Consider the following 6,000-nt stretch of genomic DNA (forward strand, 5'->3'; position numbering starts at 1 on the left):
TAGGCCAGATACGGCCTAGCCGGTAGTTCGTTGTTGTATTGTTGTTTTATTGTTGTGTTCGTTGTTTCAAGTTGTATTTTAATTTGAACTTTACCACTGTTTAGAGCCCAGTCTATCCTTGAATCTGGCAAGTTGAGATGATTTTGTGCTGGCACTGATTTTAGTTTTACAATAAATATGTATGTAAATATATATATATTTATATATATAAAAGGCATATTACAAAGGTCTATTAAATACAGTCTATAAAATACAGTATAACAGATGTACCTATATTTAGTAGACTAAAGAAGGGCACGGCTGATATTTTGACAAAAGGCAAATATAGAAGCCTTCATATTACAATCATTAATCACATTTGGAAACACCTTAACTAATCTTAACTGTAAAACTTGTTCCAGACATTGCTTTGATCTATTGCCACAATTCTTGGATATTGTCATAGATGCATATCTCAGTATATGGTAAAATTGTTCTAAATTACATTCAAGAAACAGAACCAACAAGTTAAACTGAATTATGTATGAGGTGAGGTGTTTCAATGAGAAAGTATGACAATCTATTCACTAAATTGATTTTTGTGGAAACCCATTAAAGGACTGAAGACACATACTTTTCTCCAAAGAATAAATAATAATTATTATTAAATACATTGTATAATTAGATTCTATACTATAATAATGTACAACGTTATAGTGGTGCAGCATAAAGTGCCTCACATTCATAACGCTGCATTTTAAGAGTCATATCTGTACACAATAATACTACATAATAATATACTACACTGTGTGTCATAATGCTGCTTCATATTGCATGATAATAAGTATTGCTCTGTCAATGTCAAACAATACACTGTGCAATAACAATGCTCAGAGACTGCACAAAATATAACATGCAACACAATACAACTACAACATATTACATTATTTATCATATCATAATAAATCATCAAACTATACCACAGACTACACAAGGACCCCTTACAGTATATACATAAACAAGGCATTATTTTTTGGATAAAGGAAGATGCAAACCTCTCTCATGTTTTTATTGTTGCCTGTGTCCCCAATAGGTGAATTCACTTTTTCTATCCTGGTGACAACTGTGAGAAAGACAGAAATTTTCAATATTTGAAATCTTAGTTTCATTATAAAAAGAGGTGAGATAAAATATAAATCTTCCAATGTGGACATCTGTGGTAAGCGTGGGATTCTCTTATTTATTACAACTTTCCTCGCACATTCCCAGTTCCATCCAGAACTAAAATAAAAATACACATTGAGTATATTTTTCTAACTATAATATGTGATACACATGAAACCTTGACCTCACTCCCCTTTCCCATCTCCTGTCATTAGTGAGGCTTCTGCACTCCTCCTTATTCTGCCATCTGTCCTCCATCCTTGTTAAGACTCCCACAGCTGCTTTCATCCCTCCTGTCCCCCATTAAAACTGTGCCCCCCCCCTTAAAACACTTGAAGTTCCCTGGTAAAACACCTGCAGCCTCATTCTCCAGTAGAAAACACCCACAGCTTCTGATCTCCCTTCAACAAAAGACCCTTTGCTGCCTTCCCCTCTTACTACCTGCTGCCCTAAAACCAGAACAGTGCAGCTGGAATCGTAAGATATACATCTACCTGTCAGTTCCAGCAACAATTCATTTCATTCTTTGCTGTACCTCTGTAGTACTGCTATGATGTTACCACTAGTGTCAAGTAAGAATTTCTTGTTTTTCTGATTTTTCAGGTAAGAATAAGTACTATGGTTTATATATGAGTATATATGGTATATGCCAGTTTAGGAAGCAAGGGACAGATTTTAAAAAGGTTCAGATGCTCCTTTTCCTTTTTCTGTGACATTGACATTCAGAGCTACTAAGTGTATTTCTTTCATGTCACTCTACATCTCCCTGAATTCCCAGAGACTGACTCATTAGTCATATTAACCCCACTCTGAGGACATTTGGTTGATGCCATGCTTGTAAACATGAAAGTGTAATGGTTTTAGATGTAGGAGTTAGGCTCAGACTGTTCCCCAGAAATGCTATTGATTGTATGTAGGCTGTTGGCAGCTGGTGCCTGACAAAACAGAACCCATTTTCTTTGTGAAGATGACACTGGAGGCTTTGTAAACTGAAATGAACTAGTTACTGAAATGTGTTATTTTAGAGGAAACTTGTACTGGCAGGAATATGAAAAATGTCATTTTAGCCCGCCTTCTGAAATTGCTGGAGGCCTTCTGTGGCTGCTGAGTTTGCTAATTGCATCCAGCAATACTAGCTGTCTAAGCAAAAATACTTTTATTGGAACCAACTAGGAGAAAGTATGTAAGTTCCCATATTGGCTGTCCCAATATGTCTCTAAATAAAACCTTTAATATCTAATCTACCTAAAGTGAAACTAAAGTTGCCTCTCCCTAGTGATGCAGCATGCACAAACTCTCTCATTAGCATCTACATCTTTTATGGTCATCTTACAAGACCTTAAACTATCTGTACTGCTGGAATGATGTAACTCATATGCATTCATGGTCCAGTGTACATACAGGTGAACAATCCATTATTGCAGAGACCCATAAACTAAACTTTTCAGATTTTTGTCAGAGAACTGACCTGGCTATTTGCACCAGTAGAGGTGTCCAGACCTTGCAACATTTGGTCTAATCCTTATACCCTAAGATGTGCTTAAATCATTTTCAGCTGTTACATTTTTATTTTGGTATTTACCTGAAGCTTCAACATGTATCCTCATCTCAGATTGGCTTCCATACTTTATAAGTGTATCAAATAAAACACCTACCTCATGAAGTTTCCCTTTGGGGACCTCTGTCAAGATTTTACCATATGTTGTCCTGGCAGAAGTTGCCCAACAAATAATATCTGTTCACTCCTGCTGCTTTGTCTTATAATACTATACATGTCAGATAACCATTTATCTTTGGTGTTCATCTAACCTGTATTGTTCATCAATGCTCCCTGGTGGATCAATGAACATCTGATCAAGAACAATCATTGTACTTAGCTATGGTGGATAGCACAGAGGGGTGCCACTCATTTGTCTTACTCCGGTCCCTATCCATAGAAAAGTACGGCACTATGTGTATAGCACTGGTTTGTTCTCTTGTCACTGGAAACAAAAATGTGTCAACTATTTGACGACTGTACTGGCTTTATACTCTTAATATGGTGAAGGATTGGGGAAATTAGGGGAGGGATATTTATGTTTGAATATTGTTGAATGTGTTGAGTTGTTTACTAACTGTAAACTATTTGATAGAATCCATTTTTGTAAAACATGTACTGAAGTAAGGAAAGGCTAAAACCATTTCCAGGTTTTTCTTCCATTAGGAGGATTTTTTTTTAATCATTTCCTGCCCTATGGACACAAGAGGAACTGAGAGTAATTCTTTACAAAGTAAGGGAAATCCTGCCTGAGATTCATAGACATTTAGAGCAAGTGACTCCACTGAAAGATTTGCCCTCACCCCCTGTTCTGGTGAATTCAAAAGTGTTCATTTTCACTTTTCAGCAGTATTTTATTTAGAAGAATGAAACATAAATACATGTATCTGACATGCTTATATTCTTTTCCAGTTCCTGTACAGCAAAACTGGAGTTTGAGAGGAAGACACTGCAAGGAACCAATCAGTTTATGTGCTTATAAGTAGCAAGTTGATAGGATGAGAAAGCAGTATGGCTCATAATGATTGGTTTATATGATACTGACCACCATACTGAGTACATCTAGTGGCAGAAAGAAGAACTGCAAGGTTTGAAGCTGATTATTACAAAATCTGGTTTTGATATTTTATTGGTTATTTATTTGATATTCCTTTTTTCAGTTGGAATTTTGCTTTAATTCCTAATCCTATACAAACAAATAGCAGACAAAAAATACAACCCAGCAAACATACAGGTACCTGCCTTTTTCCTAGCTGCACTTAATTTTGTGGCCATTTATTCCAAATACATCCAGCGATGCCCTTCTTAGACCTATAACTGCAGAAATAACATGAATATTTAACAACTCAGAGTGACTGCTTTGCGGGCAGCTAAATTCCTGCAATATCTTTGTGTTTTTCTGCATTCAGTGACTATTCTAGTATGGTGCTGCTATCTCCTCTGCCCTGAATAAGCGGTTAGTCTGTGTAAAAGCCCTCAGCCACATGTGCCTGCTGATATGGCTGAAAGACCTGACTGTGCAAAACTGATAAATACAGCTCTGCTTCTGAAAATGGAAATGACAGATTGTACACTCAGTTTATTGTACTGTCTGCACATTTACAGCCTGTTACTGCTGCCCATTGCATCACTTTGGATAAATTTAGGAGACAAATACATAAGCTGTCATTGCTGAGCCTCCTCTGAAACTGTTAGTTGTCTTGATATCATAATAAGTTTTTTGGCTTTAATACTCTCTAAATGACTAATTGGGAACAATCATGCAGTAAGTAAAGCTAACTGTCTTCAAGGCAGGAACATTTTTAAAGTATGACCACAACTAATGCCAGACAAGTTCTGTGATAGGTACCCTCCAGCTATGCAGTGCTAAAGATAAGGGCGCTGAGGAATAGTACATAAAAGCTAAAGTAACAAATCCAGATTTTTGCTGCAATATTCCCTGTCAACCAAGAGATTGCAGTATTTTTTCTGCAACCGAATGGCCTAATGACCAACGTCATTCAACCCACTTCCTCTGAACCCATATTGTCTTGGTCTTGTTCAAGCCTGTGCTTGAACAGTGAAAGGAGAAGCAGCACATCAGTGAACTAATCTCTCTGTTACTCTGCTTTCTCTTCCTATCAACACACTTGTCAGCACATGAACTGACTGGGTTTTATCTTGTACATTGTAATGTTTTCCTTTATAGGTATGTTTTTTTTACCTGAGTGCTTTCTTCAATTGTTGAATTGTCAAACATGCATCCCAACTTCCCTTGTGGCTGGCAGGACTGAATGAATGTGACATCTTGGCCTGAACAATCAAGTAAGAGAAGAAGGAAGAAGATGACAGCACCAACAACGGAACAGAGACAGGTGAGTATAAATTAGGTTTAGTTAGCTTTAAAGAATTAAGAAAGCAAAACTAAAAGATTATTTTATTGCAGATGGGACAGGCAAATTATTTTCTGCAATAAAGTTAAGATACCTGCCTAATCACATGTTTTAAAATTACGCTAATCTGTCTTTGCACCATCGTGGATGCTGCTATGTTTACCCAGCCCTCTTCTGATTTCAGGATCTTCAGCCATTGTGATTGCCCTGGCCAGATTACCAGCTGGTAACTACCACACATCCATACAGGAGTTCTTTCATTCCCAGCTCCAGGTGTATCCCAGAATACCCAACATAGTATAATGAGCTAAACATGCACAGCTCTGTGCACATAGAAAACAAAATACAAACAAGCAAATAATTTTATTGTAGAAGGGACATTGCCGGGCTCTTCTGCAATAATAAACCCACCTGATCACAATATTTTTATGTAAATAAAAAAATATAATTGTTTTGTCAGGAAGAACAAGAGGTCCCTGTGTGATGGAAACATGTAATGTGAATGTGCCCCTGGCATGAATATTATTAGAGGTGACTATTTCTGATATGTAATATTACTTAAGAGGCCATGTGTGTGTGTGTATTAGCAGTATAAACAATAAGCAATGCCAGATCTGTCAAAGAGTGTGAAATCGTCTAATTATATTCATCCTTCCCTCATTTTATGAACTTTGTTATGTTAGTGTTACTTCCCCCACCTTCTAGATTGTAAGCTTTTCGGCGGAAGGTCCTCTCCTCCTCCTGTGCCACTGTCATTTGCATTCCCTTTTTAATGTACAACGCTGCGTAATATGTTGGCGCTATATAATCCTGTTTATTAACCACCCAACCGATAACCCCGACCTTGGTTCGGGCTAAAAAAAGTTACAACTATCGATAAGCCCGAACTTTTCTCCCTACCTAATTTCCCCTCACTTACATGGTCCCTGCTGCGATGATCCAGCGTCG

General features: G+C 37.2%; 1 protein-coding gene and 1 long non-coding RNA gene across 4 annotated transcripts in view; one reads left to right on the top strand and one right to left on the bottom strand.

The window, feature by feature from the left end:
• TRIM2 (tripartite motif containing 2) overlaps positions 1-6,000 on the top strand; it is a 64,946-nt gene that overhangs the window by 20,026 nt on the left and 38,920 nt on the right. The window lies entirely within an intron of this gene.
• The window catches only part of LOC140326915 (uncharacterized), an 8,958-nt gene continuing 3,836 nt past the window's right edge, over positions 879-6,000 (bottom strand). Inside the window, exons 2-3 of the long non-coding RNA XR_011919945.1 lie at positions 4,884-4,972; positions 879-1,102 (exon numbers count right to left, since the gene is read on the bottom strand). This is a non-coding gene — a long non-coding RNA (uncharacterized lncRNA). The remainder of the gene's footprint in view (positions 1,103-4,883; positions 4,973-6,000) is intronic.

The sequence above is a fragment of the Pyxicephalus adspersus genome, chromosome 3 (assembly GCF_032062135.1).
Source record: "Pyxicephalus adspersus chromosome 3, UCB_Pads_2.0, whole genome shotgun sequence".
NCBI lineage: Eukaryota > Metazoa > Chordata > Amphibia > Anura > Pyxicephalidae > Pyxicephalus > Pyxicephalus adspersus.